The following is a 25,568-nucleotide window of genomic DNA, read 5'->3' as shown; positions in this document are numbered from 1 at the left end:
GATAATCTATTTGCTCTACCAGTTTCATCTGAAGTGTTTTGGACATTACTTTATTTGTTATGACAATGATTGAAATGTTGTGATAGTAAATGGGCTCCAATCTATCATCTTACTTAGATATAGGATAAATCAGAGCAGTTGTCTGGTGACCATAAATCACTTCACATTCACAGGTCTTTTCCGTTCCTTGCTTTTAAGCTGCAATTGTGATTGAACCACCACTTTTCACCAACTCTGCTGTAACAGCTTTCCCTAAGGCTTTATTATTCTTTGGTTCTGCAACTATTTAATACAGTTACCTTTCATCTAGTGGGACTGAATCTAGTTCTGGTCTTATTCTTGGTCATTCATCAGCTTCTTTAGAAATTAAAAATTTCTTGAAGTAACTGGTGAAGGTCTCACAATTTTCTTCTTTGTTCACTGCCAGCTTTTGCTCCTCCTCTCTTTGAAAACTCAGGCATGGATGTTGATGCTCATTTAAGTGCTATTGCAGAAAGTTGTATTATTGTTCTCCTTAAATTCTTTCTCAATTCCTTGAAATTCTTGGAGATGCAATTTCTTTTGGCTTGCCATAAGATCTTAACTGTCTTTTTGTCCTAAATTTTTCTTCCCCTTTTTGCAAACATTACTTTAATACGCCACATACAAAGGTTTACGGGTTTCTGCTCTATTGTCAATTAGCTCATTCACAACCAGTATATGAGTGTTTACTGTAATGATGCAATTTCCTTGACTGTAGTAGGCAATTTTTCCAGATTATACTTCCAGATTTCCATTTTTCTTTTTTATAATGGCCTTTGAAACTCCTTTCTTTTTTCTTGCAGCTTTATGAGGGTTTAACTTTAATATCCTTGTCAGATGCAGCCTTTTTTTGTTTGTTTTATTTAATGGAATAGACCTGAATTTTGTGTGTGTCAAGAAGTATCCTAGTCTACATAAGTATTTTCTGAACTACTATGGTCACACTTTCTCTGGAGTTTCATGCTGAGAAGGCAGTGTGGTCCAGCTGACATTCATTGGGGCCTTGGGTGCCCATCACCATATTTTCTTTTTCGTGGAAAGTTCCTTGAAGAAAGTGAACACAAGTTTAAGGTCAAAGGCTCCACACAGTTATGGGAGTCTTTTACTATTTGTTTTTGTTCTGTGATGAGTGTGAAGAAGCTAACTATTTTTCAAAACTGTCATTCTCTTCTAATTCATATGTTGAAACCACCATTAGCAGTTTTGCTATGTTGCTTCGAGTTTCTACAGTTGACTCTAAATGATCCCCGACACACAATGCTTCCACCTTCTTGAGATTTCTTTAGTTGTCTATCTTTAAGGAATCATTTATGTTGAGTAATGTATATCTTTTGTTTGCACATTTCAGTGTCTGAGTAGAATGGACAGCTTTTCAGAAGGAGAACTAAAGTTAATTCCAGGGTCAGTTCCTTGCTTATTGGTACAGAACACTGTGAAAAGTTGCTGCAAATTTCTTCTGGCTTATGGTCCAGGTTTTCTTCTGTAGATTCTGTAGTTTTCTGTCAAATATTTCTGTCATGACATCATTGTTAAGATATTCTGCTTTTCCATTAAATACAGAGTTCATTTCAGTTTTCTTGTCTATAGTACAGTCTGTAGGTTGATAGTTTTAAAATAATGACACTTCATGATGCACTCCATCTGGTGGCAATCATTGCCATGTCTGTTTTTAATTCATCATTGATCTGGCTACTACATGGCTCTGATTCCTTCTTGCATGCTGGTACAGAAATCAAAATCTACGCTTGCCACCTGCAGTGATGGTCGATTTCCAAAACTTGACACCATATGAGGTAGTTCTTTACAAAAGAATTACCTTCATGCCTGCTGGCAGACACACATATCCATTATTAGAATTATGCCTGTGAGCCACAGAAGTTCTTCCGCATCTCAGCAATTGGCAAACTTCCTTTTCTTCTGATACAGCCATTAACTGCATTTTCCTTTGCCTTGGTCAAACTGCAGCTGTTTATTCTGGTAGACCTTATTCACACATGCCTTCTATATCTAAAACAGCTCCCCCCCCCTCCCCCTCACTCGCACTCCCCTCCCCCCTCCACCATCAATCACTGGAAGGTACTGTTTAAATGCTGAGGGCCTTCACCCCTGTGTCTCCCACAGAGTTGTGTCTTGCCATTAGTACAGAGAAGGACACCTGTACAAGCTGACTGGACATAGGAACAATGTTTCAATTACTCTACTCTGTAAGAAAGGACACAGACAGGACATAAAAAAAACTGTAGACCTGCCAGCCTTCTCTTCATAAACTCCAAGATATTCACTACAGTTATATCAACAGGGAAGTAAACAAATAAATCAGGAAAAAGTTCGGAATGGGAGACATAATTTTGGCTATAATGTAAATGATATGGGACATGACAGGAACTTGTAACCAGGTGTATGAATTGTAATAAGGAAGTTTGCTACTGGTTCCAGGAAATAAGAGAAGTCTAAGACTAAGATTATGATCTAATAACAATAATTTCATGTGGTTCTATGACAGAAGCAAATCATTTGGTTGGACACCATTTCAGTGACTTGTGGGTCCCTAATCTACCCTATTTATCCAAGCAGGGAAAGGAGACCCACAGGTTACTGTGGAATCTGAACCATGTGTCACTCCCGGCAACTCCCCATATTGTTGAGAGGTGAAGACTAGCAGGCTGAAAATTTCTGTGGGCTGACAGGGATTTGGCCCAGTGATCTCTCTGCTTCCATGCATGTGCTGCATCACTAGACCATAGGCCCGACCAAAATTTAATTGACAATGGACAGATGATATTAGAAAATACAGGAAACCCATGGAAAAGTTACAAAAGGCCTTCACCTTGTAGCGAATGTCAAATGGCTGCTGCTGCTGCTGATGATGATGATGAGGCTGATGATGTAAATGATTATGGTGACTTGTAATGAGTAAAAGTGGCCAGAAAGAAACAATCACTTCATGGTTTTTGAGCTGCATGATAGGTCTTGCAGTGAAATGAAGTCTCATTTAATTTCAGAATATGTAGAAAAACAGTAAACTCAGAAGGGACATAATCAAAGTCAGAAAAACATACAGTTCCACATTACAAAAACATACTGAATGTGCTCAATATACAGGTGCTACTTCTTCATCTCTTATGTTCTTATGCCACAGATTATAGCTCTACAATGGAATTCACTTTTAAGCTTTACTCCATTCTATATATAAGTCATTCTATTGTTATTCTGTTTCTCTCAGATTTTCTGACCCAGTTTATAAACATACCATTTCCTGAATGAATCTTTCACTCTGTAGTGAACAGAGCACAGTTTCAAAACTTCCTGTCAGATTAAAACTGTGAGCTGGACCGGGACACAAACACTAAATCTTGAAAATCGCACGAAATGCTTTTGATGGTTGTGTTATTCAGGCAATATGCATGACTTATCCTCAGAGTTACAATTCTACCAGTACTTGTCACCCATTTTTCAAACTTCACAGGAGCTTTCCTGCATACTTATCTCATCTAGCACTCATGGAAGAAATATCAACAATGTAGTAAAGGACAGATTGCTACTTACCACAAAGAAGATATGTCCAGTTGCAGACAGGTACAATTAAAAGACACTCACAAGTAGCTTTTGGCCACAGCCTTCGGGCCTGAGATGCTGGAGATGGCGGTCATGTGTGCACGTGGTGTGCTTGCTTGCTTGCTTGTGTGTGTGTGTGTGTGTGTGTGTGTGTGTGTGTGAGAGAGAGAGAGAGAGAGAGAGAGAGAGACTGAAAGCTACATGTATCTTTTAATTGTGCCTGTCTGCAATAATTTGACGTGTCTTCTTTATGGCAAGTAGCAATCCGTCTTTTCCTACATTGTTGATATTCCTACCTGGAGTTTCTGTTGTTTGACTCATGGATGTTGTAGAAGAATACCTACACGATGGTCTCCTGATTGCTTCCAGAATGAATCTTTCATTCCACAGCAAAGTGTATGCAATTTTGAAACATTCTGACACATTATAAACATGTCCCAGACCAGATAAGAGCAGTGCTTACAAATTCCAAAGTTTTGGATTCATGTTCTGTTTAATCTGCTCTTTCAACACATCTCTTCTTATTACTGAACAGCAAATACTGGGAATAAACACAGTTTTTCAAAATTCCTACACACAGAAGACATAGTAAATGATCCAGAATTTAAATCAAACACAATAACATGAATAACTTGGAAGTTGATATCCCCAGCGTACCAAAGCAGCTTATATCAGTCAATAAAGGCAAGTCCTCCAGTCAAGATTGTATACCAATTAGGTTTCTTTCAGAGTATGCTGATACAATAACTCCAAACTTCACACTGATGAAAGATCTATATCTAAAAACTGGGAAGGTGCACAAGCCACATCAATCCCAAGAAATCTAACAGCAGTAATCCGTTGAATAACAGACCCTTATCACAGACATCAATTTGCAGTAGCATTTTGGAACATATATTGTTCAAACATTATGAATTACCTTGAAGAAAATGATATATTGACAAATAGTCAGCATCATCAGAAAATATGGTTCTTGTGAAACACAACTAGCTCGTTATTCGCAAGAAGTAATGAACGCAATTGACATGTCGTCTAAAAATGATTTCACATTTCTAGATTTCTAGATGGCTTTTGGCACTGTTCCTCACAAGCAATTTCTAATCAGACTGCACATCTATGGAGTATTGTCTCAGTTGTGCAACTGGAGTCATAATTACCTGTCAGAAAGGTCGCAGTTTGTAGTTACTGATGGAAAGTCATTGAGTAAAGGATGATTGATATCTGGCATTCCTCAAGGAAGTGTTATAGGCCCTCTGCTGTAACTAATCTATATAAACAATTTAGGAGACAATCTGAGCAGCCCTCTTAGATTGTTTGCAGATGAACTGTCATTTACCATCTCATCAAGTCATAAGAAGATCAAAGCCAGCCAATTCCAAAATGATTTATACAAGACATCTGTACAGAGGGAAAAGTGGTAAATTGGCTCTAAATAATGACAAGTGTGAAGTCATCCACATGATTACTAAAAGAAATCTGCTAAATTTTGCTTACATGATAAATCACACAGACCTACAGCCTATCAATTCAATTAAATACTTAGGGTTTACAGTTATGAATAACTTAAAATTGGAATGATCACAGAGATAAAGTTGCGCGAAAAGAGAACCAAAAAATGCATTTTATTGGCAGAACACTTACAAGATGCAACAGGTCTACTAACAAGACTGCCTACACTATACTTGTCCATCCCCTTCTAGAGTATTGGAAAGCAGTACGGGATCTGCATCAAATAGGATTAATGGAAGACGTCAAAAATGTTCACAGAAGGGCACCCCATTTTGTATTATTGTGAAACAGGGGAGAGAGTGTCATGGATATGATACATGAGTTGGGATGGCAATCATTAAAATAAAGGCGTTTTTCATTCTGGAAAGATCTCTTCATGAAATTTCAATCACCACATTTCTCCTCCGAATGCGAAAATATTTTGTTGGCACCCACCTACAGAAGGAGAAAAGATCATTGTAATAAAACAACAGAGATCAGAGCTCACATGGAAACATTTAAGTGTTCATTTTTCCAAGGCACTGTTCAAGATGTTCAAAAGCAGAAAGGTACAGAAACAGCTTGAAAGTGGTTCGATAAAACCTCTGCTAGGTGCTTTATTGTAGTTGCAGAATAGTCATGTAGGTGTAAATGTATGATGCTTTTTGTAGCTCCCTTTATTCAATTTCATTTAGTCTTTATCTGTCTTACCACTAGTCACCTTTCACCATAGATCTTACTGTTTGAGATAACTCTTGTGCATGATCAGATGATGTGCTTTATATGGACTAGTGCCAAACTTGATATTGCATTACTACTGCCAATCTTGATATTGCATTAAGAATAATTATTTTTGAATAAACTGTTTCATTATGCTGTTTGCTATAATAGACATTATTCTCTTAATAATTTTCCATACAATCAAATGTTGCTGTCATGTCTTACATTAACCTTATTCTCCTCGAAAATGGATATGAGAAACTCAATACTTTTAGTCTTACGGTAGCTCCTAATTGAAGAACTAAATAACAGCAAATAAATCATTTTGTCCCAATAAAAAGACGTGTGGAATGTTATAATAATTAAAGATAATAAGGTACAGGCCTTGCTCATCAAACTGAAAGGTGGAATGCACATGAAAGAAAAGTAAGAGGCTCTATCTACCAACATAAAAGACTGAAGTCACAAATCAAGTGATGTTTTGAACTAAATGCCTTTCTTTAATAGGCTTGTTCTCATAGTGGAAGCAGGATGTTAGTACAGTTTCCAATTTTTCTCCCTCCACAATGCCCTGTCACTTTATTCACACTTTCCTCCCTGCTTCAGAGGCAGACATTTGGATTCAGAAACCTTAAGATTTAACAACTTTTTTTATTTGTTGCTGTATGCTGCTGTCTCGTTTTATGGGAATAATTAGAACTTTTATTTAATTTTAATAAAAATATTATTTTATTTTTGATTACTGTTTTGAAAAAATAAATGTCCTTTACTTTCCCACTCCACATATGGATGGAGTGCACCCACTTGTCCTAAGAGATGATTATTTGTGTATGTGTATGTGTATTCTTTTAAGTCTCATTAAAAATAAAGGTACTCGGTGGGTTGCACAATTTCACAAACACATTTCTTCATACTTCACAGTCATTCTCTACACGATATTTCAACTCCTGTTCTCAACCATAAAAAATGTTTCATGAGTATTCAAGCACAATGCGCAGTAATCAAAACCTATAATGTTGTATAATTTTCATCCTGCTTTGTATTTTTCATTGATATGTAAATTTAAAGTGACAAGCCTGAATTTTGAAAATATCTGAAGTCACATAGAATAAGAATTTTATTACCTGTTCAGTCAGAGTTGTTCATCAATAGATTTAAAGCATTCTACTTATACTATATTCATCTCGGTGTGCTCTGTACACTAAAATAAGTGATTTTTCAATGCCAGTGAGTCAAATCATGTACCCACCTTGAATTTTCATTGGTTTAACATACAAACGCACACACAAACAGAGAAAAAGAAGATAATAAAATGTACATGCAGAAAGGGATTGAAGTGCAGAGGACTAGTGCAGATAATAAAACTTATGTCCATAAATATCATTTTGTATTACTATTCTGAAACACAGGACAACTGTTTAAATGCAGAGCCAAGCTCTGTGTATCAGCAGTTCTTTATTGTAGAAACTAAAATTTTGCAATAAAATGAAAAATCTGATAATGAGTGTCCTGAAACTCTCCTGATCCAAGCATTTGCATTCGTTAAGAACAAACACACACAGTTAACACTTATCCAGCTACTTGCCTGCTGCACAATTGCTATGAGACGTGAATACAGCTGTCAGCATATTTGTTGTGTGACAACTGCTATACTCTGCCTGCAACTTTCTCAGACACTATTTCATCAGCGAGAATGACTAGAACCTACAGTAACAAAAAGTATGTGAGAAGTGCACAAAATTATTTCCGAAAAAGACCAATGAATAAAAGTTCAGAGATATGCGAGACTTTAATAGTTGAGACAATACCTTTAAAGTTGAAGAAAAACTGTACAAACTAATTATGATGTTGCAGTCTTACTAGATGGGTACATTTCTTTTTTAACAATAATTGTAAATGTTGGTTTGTACCGAGATACTGAAGCTCCAAAAAAAATTTTTTTTTCAAATGCTGCAAAGTTATTTTATGTTGTATGTATTTTTATACAGTACATTTGACATAAAAAAACTGCAACACATTTTACACTTTTAAATGCAGCAGACCTTTCCCTAGATGATTTACCCACCTCCCTCCCCCCTACACACACACACACACACACACACACACACACACACACACACACACGTCAAACAATAAGGACGTAGCAATGGCATGCTGGGCATAATGATAGCAAACTGAGTGTGCCACCAGGTTGTTAACTTCTAGCATAATGCATTTTCTGCCTCTGCAGCTAACAACAGAAATGGTGGAGGGAGATCACAGCTATAAAGTGAGAGCTCATCAGCCTCCCACTGGCAGTCTATCAGTGTGCGTGTGATGACAGTTCTTTCTCTTGTTGAAATATTAAGTATGTCAGTAAAATATTCTGGCAGCAATTTGCCCAAGAACTCCTCATATTTTTTATTAGCAGCATATACTCAACTGGAAATTAATATAAACTTTGTCTGATATCTTATGAAAAATGAACTTTTTTTTAACAAAAGTGAGAATTAGACATATGGGCCAACTCATATTGAACAGACCCATGGAAGTAAGTATTATTTTTTTTTCTAAAATAAACTGTATCAAAACTATTGTTCTTAAATGTTGCATGGGGAAGGTGAGTTGAAGATCTGTTTTCCCCTTTAAGAGGAAATAATATTACACACCTACATGGTGAAATGTTAAAACTGCTTTGAAAACAGAGGAGCAGATACAAAAGGCAGCATGGATATGTCATGAAATTGTGTTTGGTATTGGTTTAGTAACCCATCTTTTGTGAACACATGTGGGAGATATTTTAACAACTGTGTCTTGCATTGGTACTCAGAAAGCCAATAGTGAAGTTCTGATGTCCCAGTAATGAAACCACACACAACCATGAACTAAAAACCTTTAATTATCAATTTATTTCTTATTAGCTTGTCGAATCAAATATTTCTGTCAAGTGACAATTCAATAATTTTAACATGCCACTGCATTTATACATAATACTTTTCACACAATAATTATTGATTCCTCATCCAAGAAGTGTGTTCAGAACCACCCCCTGCTCTCTCTCTCTCTCTCTCTCTCTCTCTCTCTCTCTCTCTCTCTCTCTCTCTCACACACACACACACACACACACACACACACACACACACACATGCATGCACACACCTCCCCACTCCCTCCCCATGCACACACACATGGCTGCAGTCAATTGTGAAGGTAGGAACTCTCCCTGCAGCATATACTTCAGTCCCGTATCCTCCCTGTCCTCAACCTTCATTAGTCCCCATCCTCCACCTGCTTCTGCCCCTTCAGCCCTACACACTCATTCCACCATGCCAGCAGCAAACCTGCACAGTCCTTTCTCCTTCTGCTTTCTCCCCTCCCCCAAGCACAGCCTCCAGATGCTGCACCTTTCAGTCCATTACCTGCCCTACCCCGTCCCTGTGTGCTCACACAAGCAATGGTAACATCGTCTCCCAGCCCTTCCCAGCTATCCCTCTCCCCTTCTGGCCACACCTCTTCTGAACCCCCACAACCTACCCCACCCAAGATTGCTGCTCCCTCAGGCACAGTTGCAGTTGGATCTCTGTGCCTGGAAATGAAGTGGCCGTGTGAGTATATATGTGTGTGTGTGTGTGTGTGTGTGTGTGTGTGTGTGTGTGTGTGTGTGTGTGTGTTTACACATGTGTGAAATGTGCATTTTGTATATTTCTGATGAAGGTCTTAGTCCAATAATTAAATAATGTCTAGCAGTCTTTATTCATTGCACTTGTCTGCCACTCAATGCCTTCTCTATGCGATGAGTAGCAATCTAGCCTTTTTATATTTTTGTTATTCCATCCTAAATTTTCCTTTGTTTAAACTGTATACTTCTCTTTTATGTAAGTAGTGTTAAGATGATGACATCTCTGAGGAAATCAGCACTTAATGGAATCTGTGGGACCACTAAAACTCAATGAATTTTTTCTCAGTAACACGCTGCAGTCACAATTATAATTTATTTCTGTGTGGTCTAGCAGTTTATACTTACTTTTTATTTAAATCTAAATTTTTCAAAACTCTCTAGAACAGCTCTAAGCATGTGGGAGGTATCTGTAGGTGGGAGACTTCTTCCCCACACAACTTCTCTACAGGGTACAGAAATGCATTTTTGCCTCTCCTTCTAGTTTACCTGGTGGAACAGATACTCTAATGGCACCTGTAGGTTTATAATTATGAGATTATGAATATTAACAACTGCTTTCAAATCTATTTAATGCTCATCATTGTTGGATACCATATAATTGTGGACCTTTGCTCCATACCAAAGACATCTTTACAGCCACCCAATTTATGAACACAGTTTCAAAAATAAAACACATTAAACAGTCCAGCAAGTACAATATCAATAGTGTTTCCTCGTTTTTCACTAATTTTCAGATGGTTCTAACCATATAACTTCATAACCGCTGTTTGTTTTGTTGCAACTACACAGCTTTTGAATTTCTGCAGTACATTGTCTGATCACAGTAAATCAAAAGCTAGAATTTATTATCTGAATGTAAAACACAGAACAAGGTATCTGTAAACATCAAATCATAACCTACAAGGGAAAAGGGCGTAAAATATATGCCACGTACTGCAGCACAATTACTGAAAGCATCTGCTACAAACTAACTGTCAACACTTCTCCAAATGATGGGACACTGAAAAACATCTGACAAGAAAAGTATTATCATTTGACAAATAAACTGGAAAATGAGCTGTTAGTGTAGTTCATAAATCATAAATTCTTCAACCAGAATGGTAAATTCTTTGCATAGGAGACTAGAAAAATATTCAAGCTTAGATGTATTTTAAATTTATAATGTTTTAAATTATTTTCTTTGTGACTTTTAGTACCTTTCTTATATAATTCACAAATGGGATTTGCATTTGAAGGGTTGAAATTTCCCTCTTATTGCAGTATTTGTCTCACACCCTTCAACAACGTTACTAGTGCATTATGTGTTGTTTACTTTCTTAGGTGTTAGTACGTGGCAAAATATGAAAATGAAAATAAAGTGTTTCAAAAATATGTTGTTCACAGAGGGAGAGTCAGCTTCAGATTTGCTAGAGAGCTGTTGAACAATAATGTTAAAGAGTGATCAGCTCCTAAAATGCTGACCTACACATTATTGGTTAACTGATTGAATGTGTTGATTATATGGCTATTGCGCTCACGTAACTCATACCAGCTGATCACCTTTGCTTGAATAAGAAGTATTCTAAGGGATCTGAAATACATGATAAAATTGTTGTAACAGTACCTTCAACACCAAACTAAAATGACTCATAAAAGATTTCTTGCAAATAGTACACAAAAATTTGTTTAACAGAAGCAAGCTGAAGTCAATTATATTCAAGCAGATGCACTAAAATTAGAAGAAAATTCCAAATTTTATGCACTAATAATTCTGCAACTTGATGACAGGCCTTGAGTAAATAATGACTGACAGCTGCAAGCATCAGCTCATTTGAGTTATGTTGTACTATTAATGTGCCAACAACAAATCATCAAAGTGAATTTATACCTTGCACCTCCAGGCGAGATGTAAATTAACATCGCCATGGAAGTCATGAAGATTTTAATACAGAAGGACAATATAAGATAGCAGAAAACAATACAGCAAAGACTAAAGTATAGAGCGATGATTCACAGACATATCTTTAAAATGGATCCAGTATTAACACTGATGCCATTGTGATAGAACCAGAAACCACGTGTATTAAAAGACTTTTTGGTTTGGCTACTTCATTTTTAATGTCAAATTGCTGACTTCCTTGTAACTAAAATACTGAATGTATGGAAACAAAATGACTTTATTCGATGACTTCATCAAAAACATCTGTTTTGTTTACATTTTTGAAAAATCTGAAATTTTAAAATAATGTGTCTACTGAAATGCCACAAAAAGCTGCACTAAGTCTAACTTTTCTGAAACAGCAAAAGTTTCTAGTCACTGATTAAAACATAAATGAATATCTGAAGCTTGCAGTAAGTGATTCTTACAACCAAATAATCTAGTACATTATAAGCTTACAAAAAAGTGGTAGAATACATTACACAAATCAAGTTTGAAAGTTATGGTACATTTCACAGCAAGTACATACTGCTTCATATATACAATTACCCTGCAGTGCCAACTACTTTAACAAAACATACGTATGACCCCATACTTCATTTTGACTGACCTGGACTTACGACAGCTATTGGATGGAATAATAGCTGACGTGGAAAAGCCGATGTTGACGCCAACTTTAACAGTTCATTTCACAACAGGGTCAAATAAAAATTATCACTTTCTTCTGCAGAGTGTAGATGAGCCGGGTGTCACCTGTAAACAACAATCAATACATTGACATGCTTCCTGATAACTTCACATGTGTTTCCACATATGTACATCACCACAATGAAATTGTTTTGAATGTACCTCTACTCATTCACCGTTACCATTATTAGAAATCACAAGTTTCAGTTTCAAATGCTTCACTATGGAGAGTATGTTGGTATAAGGTTTCCCAGGAGCATTAAGACACATGAGACTCCTACATACATATAACCTAGGTTGTGTGCCATGATGTTTTTTGAAAAAGCATATTTTCATCTGCAGTACCTAAATGTTTCACCTAAAAATCACTGTCAACTCAAATAAAATCACTCCAGTTTCTACAAAGCCAAATTAAATGTGACCGCTGAACATGTCATTATGCACACAACTGGGATGATTTATATCACAACAGTCTAGATGGTTAAATGAGGATTAAATATTGATTTTTGCCTATTGCTTATATACTGGTTGCACAAAAACTCCCTAGAATGTTAACAATGTTGTCTGTGTTACTGTCGATTTAAGATGTTCTCTAACTGCTGCTGCTATATTTCTTGTCATATTTATGTGTTTCTTTTTCTTTTAATGGTATTGAAAATGCAAACTTCTCTCATGTAGCATAAATTACTTCTAATAAAAGGTTACAATTAAATCCTAAATGATTTTTGTCCATCTATATTGTAAATTGGTTTTTATTTTTTGAAATGAAATGTATCTGGTGTGCTACTGAGCTTGAAAGAAGAAATATTCTCCAATGAAACTGCTGAATAGTTCCCGTCCATCTTCTACTGGGTAACAAATGCCATATATTTTTCTGTTTTCACTCACATCCTCCTAGACAGCAGTCCACATTTAATTATTTTTAAAAAAGCTTAAAACATCTGAGAATTACAACTGATGATCTCCTCACTATTGCTGTACAAAAACTATGATTTCACTGGTATCTTGGCTGTGACTCATAATCCTTCATAGTTGCTGCTTTCCATCTAAGCAACTACCTACCACAGTGACTGTGTGGGTACTGCAATGTGCTGCATTGAAGCAGCCTAGATAGTGGTCATGCATTACAAAGACGGGGCCATGGAAAAGTGAATAATGGAAAATATAATTACCACACTGATACTCCTACTGGATGTTAAAGAAGGCAGCAGACTGAAAAATTTAGTTTCCACAAGATGAATGATTCAATTCATTTCCGATCTTTGAGGTAAACCGGTACTGGTATTATTATGAAAGAAAGATGGGAACAGACTAACAGAGTGAGTTACAGGTAACACACTTGACTAAATTATTATTCCGATAATGAAATATAACCAATATTAAGAACCACTGTGTGAGCCCTTGTCACAAGCTGATGAGGAGGAAATACGGAGAGTGCACAGGAAAACACAGATATTGATAACAAATGTGATGGGATATGGAAATTTAATGACAGCCAAAGCAGAGGGATAAACACCAGAGATAAATCAGGAAATACTCCAGCTTATACAGGAAATAAGAAAATATGAAAATCCTAGGGGCACAACAGGGAGACAGCAGCATTGACAGCTTAGGACTTGAAATTAACAGGAAGCGCAAACAGGGTAAAGTGGAATAGACACGAGACACATGTAAAGCAACTTGGATAGAGTAGCAAGTAAAGGTGGTGTTCTATGAAGTATACCTGACAATCCTCTTTTAAGGGTAGATAGACTGGAAGCAGTGTATCAAATGTCTAAATGATGGAGAACAACTATTCTGAGAGGATGAAGGTGATGTGGAACAAACAGTTCAACAAAGTGCTGAAAGAGCTGAGACAGCAGGACACGGTTAAGTAACTAAGCATTTCTAAAATCTGTTGGAACTAACGAAACCAGGGCAGGCATTATCATCACATCTCCTAAGATAGTGTGAGCAGATAAAATTGGAAGCAATCACGCAATCAATCTGACATGTCACACTTTTGTTTAAAATAATGTGCAAGACAGAAAGAACAGTTTTAGAGGTATTGCATGAAAATAAGTTTAGTTTCAGAAATGGAAAAGGCATCTGAGAAGTAATTTTAAGTTTGTACTTGAAAATGTAAGGAAGAAAAAAGAAAATTCAGGATCAAATCAGACAATGGAAAATCTGGGCTGGATTAACAACATGAAAAGAACAGATTGCTACTTACCATATAGAGAGGGTGATGAGAGGCAAACAGGGATGTGGAAGAATGACCGCTAAATCAGTCTGCCACTCCATGCCTCCTGTATGTGATGAGTAGCAACCTATCCTTTCCATATTGTTGAAAACTGAAGATACTTTCACAATATTTGTGGGCCTAGAGAAAGCATTTAACCATGCAAAATTGAATAAGATGTTAACAATGCTGACAGAAGGGGAGTCAGAGAATGCACTGGAAGTACTAAATGTGGACGATTGAGAAAGATAAGTCACATTGAGAAAATCACACAGTTTATTAACTTACACATCAAAGAAGCAATGAAGTGAGAGAATTTCAGAAGAGGACTACAATTGCAAAGAAAACAGACACCAATGTTAAGCTTTGCAGATGACGTACATCTTTTGGCCCAAAACAAGGAAAACTTAGAAGACTGTTGGATGGCAAGGACAGCATACATTGCATAGAATATCAACTAAAGATAAAAAAGTGACAAAATGGAAGGTTGGAGGATCTAATCTCCACTAGGTAATCCTGATTCAGATTTTCTAAGGTTTCCCTAAATTACCACATGTAAACACCAAGATGGTTTCTGTCCCACCACTGTTAAAACTAGACTGGTAAGTAAACAGTGATATCATGATTTGTCCAATGATTTTGCAAAAGTGAGCACTGGACCAAAAAATCTGTCACACTACTTTGACCTTGATAATGGCCTCAATTTGCTGCAGAAGAGAGCCCATAAGTTTCTTCCAGGTGCTTTGTCGAGTGGATACCAATCAGAGATTAAGAGCACTTGATTTTGCAAGCTAGTCACGGTGCAATATGACGCTTGTGTTTGTCAAACCAGGAATGTTTTCATGCAACACTTTGAACATAGATGTCACATTGGAAGAGAGGAGTGTTCAAAACACACTTGTCATTAAGATGTATAAGGAAGGGCAACACTGGTCATAAGGAACATTTAAATAATAATCACTGATAATTTCCTTTCTTGGCCTAAATGTAGCTGTTATACTGAACTTGACTTTATTGTTGTTGTTATTCTTGATATCACTCACAGAATATTTGTTCAAAGCATAATTACATTTATCTTTTGTATTCATAGTGTAGAATAATTACAAATATATCTGGTTAGCTGTTACTGACGTGACAGAGGAATTCCAAAGTTTCAAACATATCTTCACAGGGCTAATAACTGGAGACTGAGGATGGCTGATTTCATTCATTCATCCATATACCGTGGCCTATGGGCCCATTATACAGATAAACTTTAAAATGTGTCCAGAACGAGATTTTCATGCTGCAGAGGAGTGTGCACTGATATGAAACTTCCTGGCAGATTAAAGCTGTGTGCCAGACTGAGACGCAAACTTGGGACCTTTGCCTTTTGCGGACAAATGCTCTACCATCTGAGCTACCCAAGCATGATTTACGACCCGCCCTCACAGCTTCAATTCTGCCAGTACCAGTTTTAAAAAAAAATGTGTTTTATGTACTCCTCCTTCTGAAGACATATATAAAAAAGAAGAACAAATGTTTCCTTGCTATGTGTATCAATACATTTAAAAAATTCATTGTCATATCTCTGCTATAGTCAACACCTGTGTTGAGAAACAGTTATAGATGAATGTAATACAATTAGTTAGTTAGTTAGTTACATGTTGCATGGACCATCTTGCTCAATACATCCTAATGATGTGGAATGAGTCACTTTACATTCACATCTCAAATTAATTTTAACACATCATTACATTCTGAACATTTCTAAGGTGATGTTTATTGTTTCACAAAAAGAAAAAAAAGATATACAGATGTGAATTAAGTTATTTCTGCCCACCACCTTTTACACATTACAGTGATACGGTAATAAAGAGTTGTCAACGAGAAACTTTCTCAGTTTGCTATGAAATTTTACTTTGCTGTGTGTCAGACATATTATATCACTGCGTAAGTGATACAAAATTTTGGTTGCATAATTGTGCACACATTTTTGTGATAAAGACAACCTTCACGTGGAGTAATAAATATCATTTTTCCTTCTGGCATTATAATTATGTACCTCATTTTTCTTTTTGAACTGTAGTGGATTCTTTACGACAAACTTCACGAGTGGCTAAATATACAGTTAGCTAGAAACCTAATACTTTAAAAAAGGTATTATTTACTGTGTTATACTAAACAGTTTTTGTTTGCCTATAACTGTCTGATTAATACTTCTGAGTGACACCATATACGAGTTTTTGCAGAGATAACAGAATTGTGGTGAAACTTTTATGGCATAATCTGTATCACTTCAGGTATAGGGTTACCATCATAGTCTCGGATGTTATTGAATTTAGCGTGTGTTAAAATTCAGGAGTAAGTAAGAAACACATATTTTCTTGTTTTCTCAAAAAATTCCTGCCCCGAGATAAAGGCCTCCAAAGATGACACTGCGAACACTGTTTTGAAGATGCAAATTTCGGAAAATTTTTTAAATGCTGTATCTCTGTAACATTTCTAGATATTTAGTTAGAGTTTTTTATTTGAAAGATAATTTCTGTATGATTACAATGGTATCCTCTGTTTGGACATATCTGTCAAAGTTATTTTACTGTTGTCTTTTGAATTTTTTTTATGATTTACAGAAAAAAAATTTATTTCAAAAATGCCAATCCAGAAAACTTAGATTTTTTTCTATTGATTAGTACCACGTAGTATTATATTCTCAGTAAAGGAGAGCTTCCATTTTTAAGTTGGAGCGGTTTCATTTTTAAAAAATAATTTTTTTTAACTTTCAACTGTCTTCACTGAAGTTGTTTCTCACTAATTTTTTTGTACTTTCTTTGTTGCAGTTTTTTTTTCACTTTAAGTGTTGTTACACTTTGTTGTAGTTTGTCAGTTTCTTTGTCATGACTGTTCACTGCAAGTTTCTGTATTGTAGTTGTTCTGTATTAACTTGTTTACTGAAGAGGCTCCTAAGAAATATGAGATCATCCAGTGAGTTCTCTGTTTCTATGAGGAATTTGCCAGTTGACACAGTTACAGTGTGTTTTGTGAAAAGGACTGTTTGAAATGTCTTCTGACTGGGGCCACAGGAGAGTGAAATGTGCTGACTATTTGCTTACCCTTAAAAGAGTTATATATAAGACAAACAAAAACAGACTTTGTTAAGTTTGGGAATAAGTGTTCTCATTTGAAGACTCTGTTTCAAAGTGAAGATGTTTCCAGTGACGACTTTTTGTTTTCTAAATGTACTGACAGAATAACAACAATGACAGTATCTGAACAAGATGAAGCCTCCCATGGTCCAGATTTTGTATCAATAGAGGAAGAACTAAATACCCTGAATCAGTCAACCACATAGGTAGGTGTTAGACCTGTTAAGAAACCGTGGTCAGTGAAGTTGAGTCATAAGCTCTACGCATCAAGAAAGTGCAGAGAAATTACTATAGCTATGGACGAATACACTACAGCAAAACTGACCACACTCCTCAAAATAGAAATTCCATCTTCAGAAGAAAATGAACCAAAGAACTCTTGCCAGCAATTTTTTACAAATATCAATTCAGCTGTTGAATATTTTGCATCCTACAGTGAAAAGGTGCAAGTTTTAACTATTATTCCACAGACATTTTCAAAGAAAACAATTTTGAACCACATTCCATCAGTATCAAAGTACTTGGTAGACAAATCAAGAAATTTGAGGTCTGTAAAAGGAGTCTTTGGAAGATCGGATCCCTATTATGGGCATCCTATAGAGGCAGCTCAAGTTCAAATAGTGCAGTCATTTTATCTGGAAGATAAATGGGACTGTTCTCGTCAGAGTGCCAACTAAAAAAGACACTATAACTGTAACAGTTGAAGGTCAAAAAGTTGTGCAAGTGAAGAGGTACACGACTCGCAGTATTAAAAAAACTTTTCTAATTTATAAGAGCAACTATACAACTTCACATATTGGAAGATCAAAATTTTATGTGCTACAACCTAAGTGGGTAGCTCCACATCCACCTAGACATTTTATGTCTGTTTAGGTGTTTACTGCGTGAATTTTGAACTTTGTGTGGTAACTTTGAAGAACTTGTTGGAGCACATGACATAGACACCTTGGTTGAGCATGTGAAGTCATTAGTAGTCTGTGACGTAAAGTGAGAGACTTGTTTCTTTCAAGAATGTGGTGACTGCCCTGGAAAAGGAGGGCTGTCTCAACAGACACTTGGCCTGGAAGACATAGCAGATAACTCTGCAGAAATTATGTATGTGACATGACAGGAAAGTAAACTAATTAAGAAAACAGTTGCCTTTGACAGTTTCATTGATCAACTTAGTAAATAGTCAGTGAAAGCAGTCACACACCAGCATCTGAAGAAATTGCAACAACACATCAAATATGTGAAAGGGTGTGAAGAGGTTGAAGAACTATGTTTGGTGCTTCACTGTGATTTTGCTGAGAACTGGACTGTAATTTCCCCGCAAGAAGTACAAGGGTATCATTGGAGTAATGACCACGTTTCAATTTTTACAGGAGTGACATATTTTCAAAACATGATCACAAGTTTGTAGTTATAAGTGATGGCACAGGACATGACTTAGCACATGCTTTGCTGGCAATGCGCAAAATTCTTCAACTGCAAACAGGGGCAGAGAAGATCATCATTATTTCTGATGGTGCTCCTAGTCATTTTAAAAATAGTTACCAGCTGTTTGAATGGAGTAAGTTGCTTGTGCCAACTGATTGGGTATACTGTGCTAGTGGTTACGGGAAGGGGCCTTGTGATGGTGTAGGAGGCCTCCTGAAGCACCATGCCACAAAACATAATCTTTCCCGATCAGATACAGCTGTGATTCAGAATGCTCGGGATTTTACGAGACACGTGAAATCTTACACATCTACAGGCCTCATTCTTTTGTCCAAAGAGGAAATCGAAGAATTCCATGAGCAGAAAAAAGAAGAATGGTCGAAACAAACTACTACTGTGAAAGGAATTCAGAAGACACATTTCTGGACTCAAAGTACAGGGCAAAGTCATATTGCACACACTTTAAAGAGCTAGAAAGAAGAAATTTTCTTCGTTCATCTAACACCTCTGAAACATCAGGATAATATTCAGATTCACAAACTGAGATGGGGGATGTGTGTGTGTGTGTGTGTGTCTGTGTGTGTGTGTGACTGGTGGATTGCAAAGATTATACACACCAGTTATGAGTTAAACAAAATTGTGGTCAACTTTACGCTACCACATGGACCAGCTGCTGGATATAGGTTTCCCGCTGAAAGACAGCAGCAACACCATCAGTTCTCACTTCCTGTTCACAATGTTTTGAAGACTGTTAAGAGCTCCAGTTCCTATTGGTTCAATGGGAAGGTATCACTCTATATCATAGGAAGATATTGAAGCAATGAAACACATTTTTAGTTCATTGACTAGCTAATTTCAGTAAAAAACAGAGTGCACAGGATGAGTCTCTTACTCATCTTTCAAAACTAATATTAGGCTATGTTAAATAAGGCTAGGTTTTGATTTTTATGAGCCTGTTATGTGATAATATGGTAATAAAACAGGTTTCATGTATGTCAAAAATTTCAATTGTTTATAAAACCTGTTCAACCTAAAAAGTGGAAGCTCTCCTTTTCAGGGAATGTAGAACTATATGGTACTAATCAACAGAAAAAAATCAAAATTTCATGGATTGGCATTCCTGAAAAAAAAAAAAATTCCATAAATTATAAAAAAAGTTCAGAACACTATAGTAAATGAACTTTGACAGATAAGTCCAGATGGAGGATTTCTTTGTAATCATAAAGCAATTATCTTTGAAATAAAAAAAAAAAAAAACTGGAACTGTTCCAAAGATACAGCATTTTAAATTTTTTTCCAGAATATGCATCTTCAAAATGGTATGCACAGTGTCATCTTTGGAGAGCTGTACCTCGGAGCAGAATTTTCTTTTTTTAGAGAAAATAAAATAATACATGTTCCTTTCTTAGTGCTTCATTTTAATATATGCTAAATTCAATACCATCCAATACTATGAAGGTAAGACTTTTCCTAGCCTGTCTGAATTGATATAGACTATGCCTAAGATATTATCAGATAAAGCTTGTGCAATATATGTAAAGTGGACTGCATTATTATAAATTGTGTTTAAAATATGAAATACAAAGCTAATTTTTCTAGATTATTTATGTTACTAACTGATCTGGTAAATAAACAATACCTTCCTAAAGTAAAATCATTCACATTTTTTGCAATGAGACATAACAAATTGTCATACTGATTGTGTTGTGTCTGTATGTGCACATGTTGAGAGTATTTGTAAGTCTGCCAGATATAGTTTCTACAACATGGCACAGCTCCCAAAAGGGGTAGAAACTATTTCTCCTTTGAATGCTGTATTGAGAGTACTCTATGAAATGGGCCACTCAAGTGAAATCTGAGCTACAATTAATTCTGGAGTTCTGGCAGAAGTGTATAGCATCTTCCAATTGTGACTATGTTTCTATTCTCTTAAAATGTCTCAAATAGGCTGCTAAAAAACTGTCATGACCTGCTATTCATTTCTCTACCTGTCTACGAGAATATGCAAGGTAGTGAAAATATTCTTAATAACAAATCTGAAATATAATTTCCTTTCACAATTCATTCTTCTTCAAGGAAAAGGGCATAAGTTCAGAAAAAGAGATAATATTACTCTCTTACAAAGAATAATGAAGACTTTATTTGAGAAAAAGTTTGTAAACCTACACCTAACAGATGGAGACCTGAAACAGTTACTGCTAGCTATTGCAAAAAAGATTACAGTAAGCCTATTATAAGGCATAACACACAGTATGGGATTTGCGTCTATGCCTGTTGACAACTGTTAATATTAAGTTTTCTTATAACTTTATTTGACTGTAGTTTCATCGGTACAATAGACTCCATGTGGCATATGAATAATGTAGAACTATTTTTAATTAAATTATGTAATGTGTAATGATGCTAAGAATTCTGACACATTTACACAGCACATTCAATCATCTGAGAACTAAAAGAAGTGTATTAACAATATCTACAGAGAAAGATAAATTTGTATCTTGTATGGTATATTAGTAAAGTAAAGTTGCATGCTCTCAGGAAAAATTGCGGCTGTAGTTTCCCCTTGTTTTCAGCCATTCGCAGTACCAGCACAGCAAGGACGTTTTGGTTAGTGTTACAAGGTCAGATCAGTCAATCATCCAAACTGTTGCCCCTGCAACTACTGAAAAGGCTGCTGCCCCATTTCAGGAACCACATGTTAGTCTGGCCTCTCAACAGATACCCCTCCGTTGTGGTTGCACCTACGGTACAGCTATCTGTATCGCTGAGGCACGCAAGCCTCCCCACCAATGGCAAGTTCCATGGTTCATGTTGTGATTCTATCAGAAACAGCAAAGGGCTTAGAAGAGCAGTTGAACGGAATGGACAGTATCTTGAAAGGAGGAAATAAGATGAACATCAACAAAAGCAAAATGGAGATAGCGGAATGTAGTTGAATTAAGTCGGGTTATGCTGAGGGAATCAGATTAGGAAATGAGACACTTAAAGCAGTAAATGAGTTTTGCTATTTGGGGAGCAAAATAACTGATGATGGTTGAAGTAGAGAGGATATAAAATGTAGACTGGCAATGGCAAGGAAAGCTTTTATGAAGAAGAGAAATTTGTTAACATCGAGTATCTATTTAAGTATCAGGAAGTCCTTTCTGAAAGTATTTGTGTGGAGTGTAGCCATGTATGGAAGTGAAACATGGACGATAAACAGTTTGGACAAGAAGAGAATAGAAGCTTTCGAAATGTGGTGCTACAGAAGAATGCTGAAGATTGGATGGGTAGATCACATAACTAAGAGGAGGTATTGAATAGAATTGGGGAGAAGAGAAGTTTGTGGCACAACTTGACTAGAAGAAGGGATCGGTTCGTAGGACATGTTCTGAGGCATCCAGGGGATCACCAATTTAGTATTTGAGGGCAGCGTGGAGGGTACAAATCATAAAGGGAGACCAAGAGATGAATACACTAAGCAGATCCAGAAGGATGTAGGTTGCAGTAGGTACTGGGAGATGAAGAAGCTTGCACAGGATAGAGTAGCATGGAGAGCTGCATCAAACCAGTCTCTGGACTGAAGACCACTACAACAACATGGTATTTTAGTTGTTATTTCTTTCTTTTGTGATGCTTTGTCTTTAGACAGGGATTTGAGTACTTAGTTCTGTTTGTAGTTCCTATATATGTTGTTACTCTCTACTTATTACTGGATTTTACATTTGTTTGGATCGTTAACTGAAGCATTCCACACAAACTGTTAACTCTGACCATGGATGTTGTCGAGATGGCAGACATAAACGACTTCTCACAATCAAATGTGCACAATGTACACATCATATCAAGAATTATAGTTTTTCTCATCATGACATCACATTCATCAGCTTCATCACCTCATAACGAAACTGCATGTTTCAATCAAAACTAGACTATAACAAAACACAGACGTTGGGCTACACTGCTACTCAGTTTGGTGCCACAACCTACATTCAAAACGGTAATGTACAGGCAAAACAGATAACATCATTGATCTGTTTTCTTTCATATAATGTCACATGCCACAACATCATTATAACATAGGTCAAAGACAATGTCCAATATTGGTATGTTTAAGTAACTCTTCTATGTATGAGAAGTGGCTGCATCAAAACTCCAGTCAGTAACACCTTTATTACATAGAACACACTGGTAGTGCCATCAGACTTCAAATATAACTCTGCATTTTTTTATGAATACATTTCTTGAAACTATGAATGTGTAAACAACTGAATGATGTGTCTTGCAGAATAATGCTAGATGGTCACCACTGTCATTACCACAGATGGACTTGCACAATATTTGGAATTAAATAATTTTTTTTTCAGCTCAATTTCTGTAGGCTAAATATTAAATACTTCAGTAGATAAGTGTGAGAGTAAAAATTAGAAAGTCCAAGGTTCAATCCATGTTTTGTCCCTTGGACTTTTTCTGTCACTGATCACTTCTGGTAATGATTTCTTAATGTGAAAGATGCAAAGTTACACCATGTTTTGGGGTCCATATTACACTATAGTTTCCCCTCTAACTAAGTTGGCTCAAAGGTCAAAAGAAAGCAAGGCATACTGCCTACGATGAGAACATTCCTAATAAAGCACTGTGATATTCTAGATCTACATTCATAATATGCAAACTACTTTTTAATGCATGACATACATTCAGCATTGTAACATATTAGTTGCAATTCTATATGGAGTGCAAGAAGAATGGTTGCTTAAATATCTCTGTGTGAATTGTAATTAGACTAATCTTGTCTTAGTGTTCACTATAGGAGCAATACATATGGGGCTGTAGATTATCTCTAGACTCTTCACTTCATAAACTTCATATTATGCTTTTGCTTGATTGTTGGCTTGTATCTTGAAGTGTCTGCCAATTCAAATATTTCAGCATTTCTGCAACTTTCTTCTGAGAGCCAAGAATGTGATCATTTGTGTTGTTCTTGTGACTGACATATTGCAGTGGCAGAGAAGAGTGTTCTCAGCAAGCAGCGAGCATCACTTCATTAGGTGCTGCACATACCTACAAAACAGGCAATGCGGCATGCATGTGATGCTTGTGAAAGAACTGCGATTGGATGGTGTCTGGCCCCTACCACTCGACATGCTGAAGCATCAGTCACAAAGTGATTCTGATAATAGTATAGAATATGTTCAGTGTTCCCTTTTAGTCCTATGTGGTACAAGGCCACACACACTTGAGGAATAATCTGAGTTGGGACACAATCCATTTGCTGCTGGTCACTGCATTTTTCTGGTACCTTGCCAATAAATCGAAGTGAAGCCAAACATCCAAGCTGAGGAAACAGTCATGTTTCGAGCTCTCCATAATTGGAAAATATTTCCAATTATGGGTTCTATTATATCAAAATTCCAGTTACTTGAGTTTAACTATTTCTCATTGAAAAATAGTTTGTTTACATTGGTATGGATGTGACACATTATTACATTTAAACATTTTTCCATTCAGAACAGGTTTATTTTCATGTTTAGATGGCAGTACTGAAGATAAAGTCCCTAAAACAACTCTAACAAGTTGTATACTCCGGATTAAACTACTCAAGAAAGCTACACCTAGGAAGAAAGAGTAATTTGAGTGTGCAGGAACATAAGAGAGGAGGAAAATAGACACAAAATTGGTGTAGAAAAACAGTAGGATCATTATCTGAGGCGCTTTTTGGTAGATAAAACTTAAATCTACAGCTTCAGTACCTTACCACAACAGGAAGTCTGTAAACATAAATGTACTCATATATGAATACTGTAATCCGCAAGATAATTGACTTAACTGCTGAATTTATGAAAATAGCTGGAGACAATTGAAAGTATTTAGAGTTACTGGCATCAAAGGTATTTAATACTACTACAATGCCGGATGATTACCAGTAAGCAACTGACAATAATGGTGCAAACATGGTACAAAGCACTGAAGGGTACCTTTGAACTAAGTTAATAAAAACGGTGGGACTAAGTTAATAAAAACGGTGGGAATCAGATTATATACACCGTTTTTCCGGACTTACTGAGAATTTCAATCGAAGCAGATGGTTGTTAATGTTGTTTGCTGACGTGTCATTACACTTAACAAAGGCAAGTTTATAAGCGCCACGTATATTGCGAAAAATGCGCAGATTGGGGTACACCTTAAGTTATTCTAGAAAAGAGAAGTGTAAGAAGCAAAAAGTGGATTAAATTAACAATTAATAATACAATCGAAAAGCGCGGACAAAACATCATAAACTTGCAGAACCAACACTTTCAGCTAATCTATATACTGATATCCAGTAAGTCACAGGGTACATCTTCAGTTTTACAATTCTCTACTAACAATGCGAAAAATATCTTTCTTTTAAGCCAACTAATTGATTCATGCATTACAAACAAATGCTTTTACTTCGGACAAACACCGGCGACTTTACTTTGTTTATTTACTATCTGGCTTGACAGTTCCCATTTTGCTTGTGCCCATGTCAAAGCACTTCATCTACACATATAATCCACACTTCGTTCGGCAAGGGCAAAGATGACTCTTCGAGTTCACTACCAAATGCGTATCGGGTCAGAACGACAGCTCGCCCAGATTGGATTGTTGTTTTCTGCAGTATGTATTGGAGCTTCTACACAACGTCGCATCGCTCAGCCCCACACTGAATCACAATTGTTTTTAGAAACGGGAGCGTCTGTAGCGCAATAAATTGCAGCAACAAAAAGAAGAAGACACCTCATCTGTCTTTTCGTT

The 25,568-nt window shown here is 36.4% G+C and overlaps 1 protein-coding gene across 1 annotated transcript in view; it reads right to left on the bottom strand.

Annotated features, from left to right (window-relative positions):
• The window catches only part of LOC124795014 (sodium leak channel NALCN), a 402,332-nt gene extending 377,035 nt beyond the window's left edge, over positions 1–25,297 (bottom strand). Inside the window, exons 1-2 of the mRNA XM_047258779.1 lie at positions 25,224–25,297; positions 11,971–12,113 (exon numbers count right to left, since the gene is read on the bottom strand). The gene's annotated coding sequence lies outside the window, so the exon portion shown is untranslated. The remainder of the gene's footprint in view (positions 1–11,970; positions 12,114–25,223) is intronic.
• Between the last annotated feature and the right edge of the window lie 271 nt (positions 25,298–25,568).

The sequence above is a fragment of the Schistocerca piceifrons genome, chromosome 1 (genome assembly GCF_021461385.2).
Source record: "Schistocerca piceifrons isolate TAMUIC-IGC-003096 chromosome 1, iqSchPice1.1, whole genome shotgun sequence".
NCBI lineage: Eukaryota > Metazoa > Arthropoda > Insecta > Orthoptera > Acrididae > Schistocerca > Schistocerca piceifrons.
The sequence above is the reverse complement of the archived record's forward strand: the minus strand, read 5'-3'. Positions and strand labels throughout refer to the sequence as shown.